The following is a 15,908-nucleotide window of genomic DNA, read 5'->3' as shown; positions in this document are numbered from 1 at the left end:
ATCAATGAAAGAAAGATTGACATTTATTTGTTTAAACATATCCAAAAATTTGGATTGCTCGGCTTCAAGTCTTTCTTTTCTCATTTTACTCGGGTAAGGAAGCGGTGGTTGGTATGGTTTAACATAAGGCTTTGCCTTAACTGTGTTATCTTCATTAACCTTTTCAACTACCGGTTCTGTTTCCTTCTCTTGCTCAGGCTGTGGTGCCTGTGTAGTAGGAATAGCGTCATCAGAAATTACATGTATTTCAGGTGGTTTAAGTGTAATACCACTTCTTGTAGTAATGACTTTAGCTGTTTCATTCAGGGGGTTAGCATTTGTATCGCTAGGTAGACTCCCCGGTTTTCTTTCACCTATCAACCTTGCTAGGTTACTTACTTCTTGTTCTAGATTTTGGATTGAAGCTCGTTGATTTCTAAATGCTTGAGCATTTTGTTCATTAGTTTGTTTCTGAGATGTGAAAAACTGCGTTTGAGATTCAACTAGCTTCAACATCATATCTTCTAAATTTGGCTTTTTATCATCAGTTTGTGGTGGTTTATTTGGAAAAATAGGTCTTTGCTGGTTGTAAGTATTATTAGATACTTGTTGATTGCTAGGACCTTGTTGGTTATTGTATGGAACATTTCGGTTATAATTCTGATTTTGATTGTAGTTCGGTCTTGGCGGTTGATAATTATTTTGATAATTATTTCCAGGCATTTGGTTCATGTATGAAACATTCTCTCTTTGTTCCATTGTTTGTTCAATACTGAGACAATCTTTTGTCAAATGTGGTCCTCCACACTGCTCACAACTAATTCGTATAGCGTGAATATCTTTAGTCATCTTTTCCATTCATCTCTCGGAAACATCTAACTTTGCAGAAATGGAATCAAAGTCATGGCTAGAATCGGCTCTAGCCGCTTTAGATGATCTAACGATGTCTTTTTCTTGATGCCACTCATGTGAGTGGGAGTCTGTGTTATCAATAATTTTGTAAGCTTCAGTTGCGGTTTTCTTCATAATGGAACCACCACCTCCTATGTCGATGTCTTTTCGTGTAGTAATGTCGCATCCTTGGTAGAATATTTGTACTATTTGATAAGTATCTAAACCGTGTTGAGGACATCCTCTTAACAACTTTCCAAATCTTGTCCACGCTTCATATAGAGTTTCATTTGGCTTCTGTGTGAACGTAACAATTTCTCCTTGAAGTCTCACGGCTTTAGATGCCGGAAAGAATCTTTTAAGAAATTTCTCAACTAAAACATCTCATGTATCAATCGCCCCTTTTGGTAACGATTCTAACAAATCTTTGGCTTCTCCCTTTAAAGTCCAGGGAAATAACATGAGATAGATCTGTTCATCCTCAACTTCTATGATTTTAAATAGAGTACAGATCCTATTAAAGGTTCGAAGATGTTCGTTTGGATCTTCTTTTGGCGTACCACTAAATTGGCATTGATTAGTTACCATGTGTAGGATTTGTCCTTTGATTTCATAATCTAGCGCATTAATGTCTGATTGAGTAATTGCGTGACCTTGGCCAGTGCGTGTAACTCTCATTCGATCTTCCATACTTAGAGGTTCCTGATTTTCCATGATTGAGTTTGTTGAATCTGAATCACTAGAGGATTCTGATTTAATGGTTTCTTCCTCGACAATCTCTGGTTGTATGATTTGTGGTTCAGGAGGAATGATTAGTGGTTCAGGGTCTCTGAATTGTCTTTGAATATCCTCCGGGGTTCTCAGTTGTGAGGTTGGGTTCAAAAAATGGATTATCGGAAATTTGATTTGGAGTACTTGGTCGACTAGATGATGATTCTAAAGAAAAATTGATAAGGTTAAAAAGGAACATATATTTCATAGCAATATCCCTCCTAAATAATAGGTTTTCATATGTAATTGTATTATATTTTCATTGTAATTGTTTAAATAAATAAGTGCGAAGACAAAAGGCGAAAACGAAGATTTGAAGACACAAACGTCCAAAAAGCTCAAATGTACAAGATACAATTCAAAAGGTTCAATTTATTGATGAAAAACGTCTAAAAATGACAACAGTACAAGTTACAAAACGCAAAGTACAAGATATTAAATCGTACGCAAGGACGTTCGAAAATTCGGAACCGGTACATGAGTCAACTCTCAACGATCGACGCAACGGACTAAAAATTACAAGTTAACTATGTATATAAATATAATATAATATAATATATAATTAATTATATAAATTATATTTATATATTATATTTATATATTAAAACTGTCGGCAGACTAAGATCCAAATTGGTGTGAGCTGGAAAAGTAAACTCCGCGACTTGCAGAGTTTGTAGGCTAAGGGGGCTGCGACTCGCGGAGCAGTGAAATTCACAAAATGCCTATAAAAGGCCACGAATTCTGCGAGTTTAAAAAAACATAATAATAATAATACTCCGTAATATATAATAAATAAATATAATATATATATATATATATATATATATATATATATATATATATATATATATATATATATATATATATATATATGGTAGTTTTATATTAGATTAGTTCGGGTTATGTAAAGGTTATTTTTACGGGTTTTGAAGTCGAAATTCTGTCCGTGTAACACTACGCGATAAATACTCAATGTAAGTTATGTTCTCCTTTTTAAATTAATGTCGCATAACTAAATTATTATTATGCTTATTTAAATTGAAGTAATCGTGATGTTGGGCTAAATATTAAAGATAGGGGTAATTGGGTTTTGTACCATAATTGGGGTTTGGACAAAAGAACGACACTTGTGGAAATTAGACTATGGGCTATTAATGGGCTTTATATTTGTTTAACTAAATGATAGTTTGTTAATTTTAATATAAAGATTTACAATTGGACGTCCCTATAAATAACCATATACACACTCGATCGGACACGATGGGCGGGATATTTATATGTACGAATAATCGTTCATTTAACCGGACACGGGAATGGATTAATAGTCTATGGAATTATTAAAACAGGGGTGAAATTATGTACAAGGACACTTGGCATAATTGATAACAAAGTATTAAAACCTTGGGTTACACGCAGTCGACATCCTGGTGTAATTATTAAACAAAGTATTAAAACCTTGTTACAGTTTAAGTCCCCAATTAGTTGGAATATTTGACTTCGGATATAAGGATAATTTGATGAGGACACTCGCACTTTATATTTATGACTGATGGACTGTTATGGACAAAAACCAGACGGGTATATTAAATAATCCAGGACAAAAAAACAATTAACCCATGGGAATAAACTAAAAATCAACACGTCAAACATCATGATTACGGAAGTTTAAATAAGCATAATATATTTTATTTCATATTTCCTCGTACTTTTATTTATTGTCATTTTAATTATTGTTATTTATTTTATATTGTTAGTTAAATATCGTCATTTACTTTACGCTTCACTTAAAATATAAAATCGACAAACCGGTCATTAAACGGTAAAATCCCCTTTTATATATTATTATATATAATTATATATATTTTGTACAAATATAGTTAATTAAAATATAGTGTGAAATAAGCCAGCTCCCTGTGGAACGAACCGGACTTACTAAAAACTATACTACTCTACGATTAGGTACACTGCCTATAGTATTGTAGCAAGGTTTAGGTATATCCATTTTGTAAATAAATAATTAAAACTTGTGTAATATTTCGTCGTATTTCGTATTTAAATTAATACTATTTCGTACACCCGCTGCACACATCAAGTTTTTGGCGTCGCTGCCGGGGAAGTCGGCGAAACTCTATATTTTTAATTTATTTTTGTATAAATATACTTATATATATTTTTAGAAAAACAATATAAAATTATTTAAAAAAAAAACGAAAATGCAAACTCCGCGACTTGCGGAATTTTAGGGCACGTGGCAACGCGACTCGCGGAGCCACTCTGACGCGCCTGCAGATACCCCAAATTTGCATTTATTACGGAGTTTTAATTATTATTATTAATTATTTAGTATTTAGGGTTAATTAATTTATTATTTAGTTTAAGTTTTAATTAATTTGTAATAATTAATTTTATTTAAATTGTAAAATTAATAGTTTTATAAAATAAATAATATAAAAATAATATTTTTATAAAAATTGTACTTTTTACAACTTTTAGTATATTTTTATATTTTGTTCCTTTTTAATTGTTTTAGAGTAATTTTTGTATTTTTTTTATTTAGTTTTAAGATATAGTTTTTGCCATAATTATTTTTACTTCTAGATTTTTAGGTTTTGCCGTAAAATCTCTTAAGTGCTTTTTCTTTAGACTAAGATCTAGGTGCTTTAGAATTTTGCGACGCCTTTTTAAGTTTTAGTACCTTTTTAAGTTATTGCCATTTGGGATATAGTTTTACTTATAAGCTTTAATATTTTTAGACGCAACTTTTAATTTTTTAGTGTTTAGTACCTTTTAAGTTACGACGCGCTACTTTCTTTTTATTTTCAACCTTTTGTTTTTCGACATTTTTCGACGCGCAATCTTTTTCTTTCTTATTTCTCGACACGCTAGTTTTTAGGACTTAGAATTTTCTCTATTTCTTCTCTATAATTTCTTTAAAATTTCATCGAAAAATTATTTTAAGCGGTTAAATTGATAGACATCCAAATTTTCTGCTTCGTAGTAATAGTTGGATTTGTTAGTGGCTGAGTTGTGAGCTTCCGATTTAAAGGGTTCTGGCTCCCTGCTGCATCTATTGGCTATTTGAAACGTGGGCAAAAGCAGAAAAGTCTATTAATTTGATAACTTATATAATTTTTTTTATTTTATTTTAAAACTAATAGGATAATTAGTAAATGCACCACATTGTAGCTAAAATTTGGTAATAAACGCATTATGGAATATCTCGAAAATATCTTAGAAACTCTTTATGACATCCGAAATCAATTTCATCAATACTCTCAAACAGGTGTTGATGACAATTCATTCGGTCAATCTTGGATCACGAATGACGAAACAATAACTGGTTGTGAAATCTGTGGAGATTATCACTCAACATGGGAATGTTATTATTACGTTCCTATAGAAAATTACGCACCCACGGAACCTGAATGGAATGATTATGAAGAATACAATTTAAATTGGGATTATTCCCAAGAATATTTCCAAACTCAACAACCAGTAGACGAGGAAAATTACGTGTCTGAAAATTTATTAGACAATATGAAAATCAAACTCGAAGAACTCAATGCTCAAAATGAACAAATGAGAGAGTTTGTAAATCGGCAAGCTGAAACCCTATCAGATTACACACCTGTTGATCTGAGGAGTATTGTGCAAGAAAATTTTATATCATCGAATTTTGATGAATTCGAGAGCTCCGAAATCACCAACTATCCCGATGATACTTTTTATTCAGTTTTACCAATTTCACAACATATTGACACATTAGCCTCTACCGACAAAATCATCGATCCATCAATGAATGAAGAAGAAGTAAGGGTGACAAATTGGTACTCTTGGGAAAACGATAACGTTAAAAATTTTACCCCCGAGACCAAAATGGTGAGACCAATAAGTACCATTAATGAAGAAGAATTTGCTTTGATCCCGAAATTCACCATTCCACAACCTTCCAACCCAATATTCTCAATAGACGAGTCATCCACCGGAAATGAACTACGAGCTGTAATAGATAATGACACCTCGAATTTCACCCAATTGGGTAATAGAGGTGAAACCTTTGATCCCGAGAATGAACGGAAGGAAATGTTAGGAATTGTTCGCCCTATAATATGTATGTCGATATATATCGATCCATTTGACCAAGAACCAGAAAAGAGACATATCCATTTACTAAAAGCTACACTTAAAAAAGAATTAAGTAGTAACGATCGGGAGAGTCTAAACTTTAAACCCATTGATATATTATACACCACCCGAGATGTAAATAACTGGCTCACTATTCTAATTCGTGGAACTTATTCTACCGACTTCACATATCGTCAGCTAAGTGTGGGGAAGTCTAACCCCACTTAACGTTAAATTAGGGGTTCGGGTTAGTGCATAACTAGTTAATAAAAATGCACTATTAGGGTAAAAGACGCATTTTCAAAAATTAGCAAACAATCCAGAAAAGCAACCGTTTTTGAAGAAAAACATGTGTGATAAAACAAGAAGGAATGAATGATGAGGCGCGCCATCTATCATTCGACGAGCTTTGTAATTACAAACTGGGTATTTTTAATCACTTTTCTACACTTATCACCCTCGTGAATTTATAATTATAGTCTGATTTCATGCAAATGAGGGCATTGCATGATCTCAAGTGTGGGGAAAGGTTATAAATTCTCTCGGGTTTGCACTTAGTTTATCTGCCAAATTTTGTGAAAATTTTAAAATTTTCAAATAAATGAATTCAAAATCATGTTTATACATATTTATGAATGATGAAAATTAGGCGTTAATACCAAAATTATCGTTACCTCGGAAAGGACATAAATTGAGAAACACCCTAAAACGATTGAATTCATTTAAAATGGAATAAAGGAGAATAAAAAGGCAAAAAAAGAAACTAAGTGTGGGGAGAATGTACCAAGTTATTCAATTAAAAACTATCTATCACATGTTTCTGTAAAGTTATTGCAGGTACTTCTATTTTGGACTAAATTAATTGTTTTACCCGTTTATTGTAAATACATTTGAAAGAAAAGATGAATCTACACGATGAATCAATTCCATCATTAAAAGGAAGTAAAGTCTTTCAAAAAAGACACGCGCTTCTTGATTTAGGTCAGGAAGTTGTCGTCCAGACCAGCTGTAGGTTGACGAAAAATCTAGAAAAGTCATCTCTAAAATCAGCAGGAAATCCACGGACCTCAGCATCAAACAGGGTCGCCAAGTGGTCAGACTTATCCTAACCATGAGAGGATCTGTCTCGTAAAATGGGGAGGGCACCGTGCAAATTAGCTTGATAAGACTAATGAATCAGATCCCCAAAAAGGATAATCTCCTTAAAGATTAAAAATCAGCTTTTAAGCCTGATATTACTCAATCCTTGAGATTGACCTTAAAGATTGAGAATTACAAACTCATGGAATTCAATGATATCTAAACTCGAGCTTGAACGAGAAAATATTTTGATCAAAATTAAAACCGATTTGTTTTTTGAAAACCTATTTTCAATGCGTTCATTACCATTGAACGTAAAATCCTAGGAATTCACCTGGAATTCATTAGGTCACCTGAACCAAATCGGGTGTCAACCGTAAGAACGGTGGTTGCATAGCATGGTCGAAGACAGGACCTTGTGCCAGACCGAAAAATTATAAGGGTGAGCTTTACTATTGCTCCTACAAAGGATAGTAATTGCGTCCGACACGTTATAGACCATAATTAAAAGCATGTCAGGGGACATTGCCTTAATAGTTCTTGTTCATCGCTTTCCTTTACAACAGGACGGTAGTTTACCGAAAGGTAATATACGGAACAAGTAAACTAGATGTGTTGCTTTCCTAATACAAGGATAGCAAGTGGGTGACACAAAACCATAAGTTTTGAGCTAAAATTTTCAAATCTGAAACCCACAAAAATATTTTGCAACACCGGTGAAGGGTTATTCCGGAAAACTTATCTAGGGTAAAAGCTAGATTAAATTTTTAAAAAGATCAAATGTTTTCATAAAGATCCAATTTCCTTAAGGATCTACATTTTCATAGTCATGTAGGACTGTAAACCGCCTTTCAAATGTGCACTTTGCTTTGAAAACCGAAAGTAAGTCGGCTATTTGATTGCAAGTGTCGTTGACCTAAACCCGAGGCAACTGTGGATGACACACCCACCTTTAACCATGGTTCTATCATTACTATCATTGTTTATACCACCATATCAAAATCACTGATGTACAAAGTGTGATGAATAAAAAAGTGATTCATGTATGTTTTTATTTCAAGTTCTGTATTGCTTGAGGACAAGCAACGCTCAAGTGTGGGGATATTTGATAAGGCTAAAAAGGAACATATATTTCATAGCAATATCCCTCCTAAATAATAGGTTTTCATATGTAATTGTATTATATTTTCATTGTAATTGTTTAAATAAATAAGTGCGAAGACAAAAGGCGAAAACGAAGATTTGAAGACACAAACGTCCAAAAAGCTCAAATGTACAAGATACAATTCAAAAGGTTCAATTTATTGATGAAAAACGTCTAAAAATGACAAGAGTACAAGTTACAAAACGCAAAGTACAAGATATTAAATTGTACGCAAGGACGTTCGAAAATCCGGAACCGGTACATGAGTCAACTCTCAACGCTCGACGCAACGGACTAAAAATTACAAGTTAACTATGTATATAAATATAATATAATATATAATTAATTATATAAATTATATATATATTATATTTATATATTAAAACCGTCGTCAGACTAAGATCCAAATTGGTGTGAGCTGGAAAAGTAAACTCCGCGACTTGCGGAGTTTGTAGGCTAAGGGGGCCGCGACTCGCGGAGCAGTGAAATTCAGAAATGCCTATAAAAGGCCACGAATTCTGCGAGTTTAAAAAAACATAATAATAATAATACTCCGTAATATATAATAAATATATATAATATATATATATATATATATATATATATATATATATATATATATATATATATATATATATATATATATATATATATATATATATAGTATAGGGTAGTTTTATATTAGATTAGTTCGGGTTATGTAAAGGTTATTTTTACGGGTTTTGAAGTCGAAATTCTGTCCGTGTAACACTACGCGATAAATACTCAATGTAAGTTATGTTCTCCTTTTTAAATTAATGTCTCATAACTAAATTATTATTATGCTTATTTAAATTGAAGTAATCGTGATGTTGGGCTAAATATTAAAGATAGGGGTAATTGGGTTTTGTACCATAATTGGGGTTTGGACAAAAGAACGACACTTGTGGAAATTAGACTATGGGCTATTAATGGGCTTTATATTTGTTTAACTAAATGATAGTTTGTTAATTTTAATATAAAGATTTACAATTGGACGTCCCTATAAATAACCATATACACTCGATCGGACACGATGGGCGGGATATTTATATGTACGAATAATCGTTCATTTAACCGGACACGGGAATGGATTAATAGTCTATGGAATTATTAAAACAGGGGTGAAATTATGTACAAGGACACTTGGCATAATTGATAACAAAGTATTAAAACCTTGGGTTACACGCAGTCGACATCCTGGTGTAATTATTAAACAAAGTATTAAAACCTTGTTACAGTTTAAGTCCCCAATTAGTTGGAATATTTGACTTCGGATATAAGGATAATTTGACGAGGACACTCGCACTTTATATTTATGACTGATGGACTGTTATGGACAAAAACCAGACGGACATATTAAATAATCCAGGACAAAAAACAATTAACCCATGGGAATAAACTAAAAATCAACACGTCAAACATCATGATTACGGAAGTTTAAATAAGCATAATATATTTTATTTCATATTTCCTCGTACTTTTATTTATTGTCATTTTAATTATTGTTATTTATTTTATATTGTTAGTTAAATATCGTCATTTACTTTACGCTTCGCTTAAAATATAAAATCGACAAACCGGTCATTAAACGGTAAAACCCCCTTTTATATATTATTATATATAATTATATATATTTTGTACAAATATAGTTAATTAAAATATAGTGTGAAATAAGCCAGCTCCCTGTGGAACGAACCGGACTTACTAAAAACTATACTACTCTACGATTAGGTACACTGCCTATAGTGTTGTAGCAAGGTTTAGGTATATCCATTTTGTAAATAAATAATTAAAACTTGTGTAATATTTCGTCGTATTTTGTATTTAAATTAATACTATTTCGTACACCCCGCTGCACACATCAAAAATCAACGGCGACAATGTTGGCTAGATGTCTTGATCGAGTTACAGGTGGTGAACGTATGAAAGGTGGTGAACGTTTTGCTCGGTGCATTCACTGAATATCCTATTAGTTATAAAAAAAATAAAAAAAAATTATGTAAGTTATCAAATTAATAGACTTTTCTGATTTTGCCCACGTTTCGAATAGCTGTAGTGACCCGTCCTAATCCATCTGGACGAATACATTACATTTGGTTACATCGCGAGGTACTTGACCTCTATATGATACATTTTACAAACATTGCATTCGTTTTTAAAAGACAAACTTTCATTACATCGAAAGTTGACGGCATGCATACCATTTCATAATATATCCAACTATAACTGACTTAATAATAATTTTGATGAACTCAACGACTCGAATGCAACGTCTTTTGAAATATGTCATGAATGACTCCAAGTAATATCTCTAAAATGAGCAAATGCACAGCGGAAGATTTCTTTCATACCTGAGAATAAACATGCTTTAAAGTGTCAACCAAAAGGTTGGTGAGTTCACAGGTTTATCGTAAACAATAAAATTCATCATTTTAATAGACCACCAGATTTAATATTCCCATTTCCCATAACCATTATGCATAAAATTCATTCATATGGATTGAACACCTGTTAATCGACCTTAACAAATTGCATATAGAATATCCTCATCATTCCAGGACAACTTCGGACATGATAAATTTGCCATCATTCCGGGAAAACTTCGGATATGATAAATTCACCATCATTCCGGGAAAACATCGGACATGATAAATTCGCCATCATTTCGGGAAAACATCGGACATGATAAAAAGGGCACATTCGATTTCGATAATTCAACTATAGAATGTAGTTTCGATTACTTGTGTCTATTTCGTAAAACAGTTATAAAAGTATTTCATGTATTCGCAGTTCAAAATATATTTCAAAAGTATTTAACAAAACAGTTATAAAACAGCGCATGTATTCTCAGTCCCAAAAATGTAAAGAGTAAAAGGGAATCAAATGAACTCACGCATATAAATATTTTAAAACAGTTAATAAAGCATTTGCATGTATTCTCAGCCCAAAAATGTCAAGAGTTAAAAGGGCAAATGAAACTCACAATAATGTATTTTGTAGTAAAAATACATATGACTATATTGAGCAAGTGTAGGGTTGGCCTCGGATTCATGAACCTTAGAAGCCCATAAAAAAATGCACCACGCAGGGATCGAACCTGAGACCTCCTGCTACCCGCACCAACACTTAACCCTCTTCTGTAACTGTTTTTCTGTTTTATATTTCAATCTAAATTCATTTAACCCATATTTCATAACCTTCCTCTCCTTCCTCTCTTCCCAGAACCAAATCGACTGAGGTATAAGTAATCAAATTAATTGATTACTAAACACTCTTAGAATCATTAATCGAACAGAAACAAATAAGTGGGGATTACTTTTGTTAAAACAGAATACGAAAAAAAATAGAAGACTGTAAACAGCTCGTACGACCCTCTTCCTAACTCAAACATTGATTTCAAATTCTGGACAGTTTTAGATGATGATCATAACATGAAAAGGTTTGCTTTTCTCTCCTAGAAACTAACTGAATCATCAGTTTAGCTTAAAACGTATAACCAAATTCGAATTTCTTCAAAACAGATTGTTTGACTTTTTTTTATTTAAAAACTTTGACTCCGAAATTCATGATCAATTTGAGAAATTGGGATTTGTAACTTTTCAGAAAGTTTGTATGAAAGGTTTATAACGAAATTGCATTAAAGGATTTTGAATTTAAACTCAAATTCGATGTTTTTGGAAAATGAATAAGAAAACAGAGTGTTTCCTGTGTTTTGAATCGTTTCAGTTTAAATTCGATTTAATTGGAATCTGTTAAGGGAGTTGGCAATTGATAATTGATATTGTGACTTGTTTAGATTTCGTTTACCACTGATTGGTTCAATTTTGTAACAAATAAAGGTCGACAGCAAGAATAAAAAAGGACAGAAGAAAAAAATAAAAAAATAAAACAGATGGCTTAAATCCAAATCTGATTCTGTACATGAGAGAGGATCGAGATCGACTTCTAACAGAATTAGAGACAGGTCAATAAGTTTTGATTGTGATGTTAAGCCAAAATACGTATTCTTTTTCTGTATTCAGATTGGTACATCATATATTTATGTATTTATATATCTATTATAATCTTTATGTGTATTTATTTATATCGGTTATCTATATTCAGTATATGTATATTTATTTAATTATAATTGTAGTTATATATATTAATTATATATATATATATATATATATATATATATATATATATATATAATTCTTATTTTTGATAGTTATTTAATATTAATACTACTAGTGTTAATAACATTAATAATATTACTAATAATATTATTAATAAAGGCTCATAATAATAAATGTCAAATAATAATATGATATCATTAATACTAATAAAAATGATGATTTTATTTACTAATAATGATAATAATAATATAAATGGTAATAGTAAACTTATTAATGATACTAATAATACTAGTTATATTATTGAAGATAACAATAACATTAATAATAATACAACTTAAACATATCAGATTTTGTATGTGTGTGTGTGTGTGTGTATATATATATATATATATATATATATATATATATATATATATATATATATATATATATATATATATATATATATATATATATATATATATATATATATTATATTAGAAGAAAAAAATATATTAATTTTTAACAATGATAATAATAATGAAAGTAATGAAAATAATATTAATATTTCAAACTTGTAATGTAATATAATACCATTTATTATTTATGTAATATTATGCTATATGATGACATTTACTGAATAGTTAATATTTATATATTTTATATATGTATTTAATAGAAATCATAGATTCATAATAACTATATATATATATATATATATATATATATATATATATATATATATATATATATATATATATATATATATATATATATTTTAACAGTAACTTAATTAATTATTTTAATTATTATTTTACATTTTAAATTCAATTTAATTAAGGTATACAATATTAATTCCAAATATTATTAATTCTTATATTTATATTTGTATAATATATATATATATATATATATATATATATATATATATATATATATATATATATATATATATATATTTATTTACAAATAATTGTTCGTGAATCATCAGGAATAGTCCAAGGTCAAATGTATATATGAATATAGTTCAAAGTTTTTGGGATTTCAATATTACAGACTTTGCTTATCGTGTCGGAGACATATAAAGATTAAGTTTAAATTTGATCGAAAATTTCCGAGTCGTTACAATAGCCAATAGATGCAACAGGTAGCCAGGACCCTTTAAATCGAAAGCCTACAACTCGCCACTAACAAATCCAACTATTACTACGAACCAGAAAATTTTGGATGTCTATCAATTTAACCGTTTAAAATAATTTTTCATCGAAATTTAAAGAAAATAAAGAAAATTTTATATCCTAAAAAGTAGAGCATAGAAATGAGAAAGAAAAAGAGCGTCGAGAAATAAGAGTCGAAAAACAAACGTCGAAAAATAAAAAGATCGAAAAATAATAATAAGAAAGTAAAGCGTCGAAACTTAAAAGTCTAAAAACTAAAAATTAAAACTTGCGTCTAGAAGTATTAAAGCTTAAAGGAATTCTATATCCAAAACGGCAATTACTTAAACGGCACTAAAATATATAAACGGCGTCGCAAAATTCTAAAGTGCCTAAATCTTAATTCTAAAGAAAAAGCACTTAAGGGATTTTACGGCAAAGTCTTAAAAGCTAAAAATCTATGGCAAATCTATAACTACGAAATTAATATTACGAACTACAAATATTAAAAACTACGAATAAATGATAAAAAGATACAAAATATAAAATAAAATGATAAAAATATAAATTTTATAAAAATATTATTTTTATATTATATTTTATAAAAGTATTAATCTATATATCTAATAATAATATTAAAACTTAATATTAATAATTATAAACTAAAATTAAAAACTAATTAAATAATTAAATAATTAAAACCCTAATTAGGTTAGATAATAATAATAAAAATTAATTAAATCCTAAACTGTATTTAATGCGTACTAGGTTTCAGCTGTCAGACAACACCATGCGGTCGCATGGTTTTAAAGCATCAGGTTCATGCGATCGCATGGGCCTGGATTGCAGATAAGTTTTGGACTTCGACTGGTTCGGCCCAGTTTCTATTTTTTTCTGAATTTTAATTTACAAAATATTAGAAATTATTTATTATTTATATAAATTAAAATAAACTTATAATTTAAAATCTAATAAAAATACTTGTTAATTTTATATATAAAATCTTAAAAATATTTTTTTTCTTTTTATAATATTTTTAACACTTATTATAAATATAAAATATTTTTACGAAATAAGAAATAATATATTTTTAGAAAAATATAGTTTTAATAAAATATAGCGTTTTTCACCGAGTCCCCGGCAGCGGCGCCAAAAACTTGATGTTAAAGCGATGGGGTACGAAATAGATTATATTTTACTACGAAATACTATTAAATACGATACAATTTACACAAGTTATTTATTTATTTATTGAATGGGATATACCTAAACCTTGCTACAATACTTATAGGCAGTGTACCTAATCGTAGAGTAGTGTAGTTTTTAGTAAGTCCTGTTCGTTCCACAGGGAGCTAGCTGAGTTTAACGCTATATATATTTTAAACTATATTTGTATAAATATATATATAATATAAGTAGTAGTATTATTATTATAAAAATGGGGTTTTTACCGTTTAATGACCGGTTTGTCGATTTTAAGATTTAAATCACAGTTAAAACCTAATGTAAAATATTAAATATAAATATGACTTAATTTAAAGCGTAAAGTAAATGACGATAAATAAAAGTACAATAATTAAAAGTGCGATAATTTAAAGTACGATAAATAAAATGACGATAAATAACAATGCGATAAAATAAAAGTGCGATAATTAAAAGTGCAATAATTTAAAGTACGATAAATAAAATAACGATAAATAAAGAGCGATGAGATATAAAATAAAAGAATTATGCTTATTTAAACTTCCGTAATCATGATGTTCGACGTGTTGATTTTAATTTATTACCATGGGTTAATTGTCCTTTGTCCTGGATTATTCGATATGTCCATCTGGTTTTTGTCCATAACAGTCCATCGATCATAAATATAAAGTGCGAGTGTCCTCGTCAAATTACCCTTATACCCGAAGTCAAATATTCCAACTAATTGGGGATTCGAACTGTAACAAGGTTTTAATACTTCGTTAATAATTACACCAGGTTATCGACTACGTGTAATCCAAGGTTCTAATACTTTGTTAACAATTACACCAATTATCCTTGTATGTAATCCACTCCTGTTTTAATGAGATATGAATATTAATTTACCCACTTGATCAGAATGAATAATCAATTACCCAACCCGAATAATTAATTAAATGATCGTAAAAGATGTCGTATAAACGTCACTAAATAGGACATACATAATCATTTTAATAATTATTAGATTAACTAATTTGAAGATATGTTCGACAGGTTCCAATGAGTTGTCATTCAATTAGAAAATACCCCATACTTATTAATAGTCAATAGTCCAATGTTCACAAGTGTCGGTCTTTTGTCCAAACCTTAATTATGGTACAAAATCCAATAACCCCATCTTAATATTTAGTCTAACATCACGATTACTTCGGCTCAAATAAGCATAATAATAACTTAGTTACGATATATTAATTTAAAAGGGAATAACATAGCTTACAGTGATTATTTATCGCGTATCGTTACACGGACAGAGTTCCGACTTTAAAACCCGTAAAAAATTTCTTACATTAACCCAATTATTATTAAACTTAAATTAAACTTAATATTATAAATATAAATATATATATTTCTTACAGAAGAAGAAGAGTGAAAGAGTGTAGAGAAGTGCATGATGAAGGTGTA

This window comes from Rutidosis leptorrhynchoides, chromosome 8, assembly GCF_046630445.1.
Source record: "Rutidosis leptorrhynchoides isolate AG116_Rl617_1_P2 chromosome 8, CSIRO_AGI_Rlap_v1, whole genome shotgun sequence".
NCBI lineage: Eukaryota > Viridiplantae > Streptophyta > Magnoliopsida > Asterales > Asteraceae > Rutidosis > Rutidosis leptorrhynchoides.
This window is presented reverse-complemented; position numbering follows the sequence as displayed.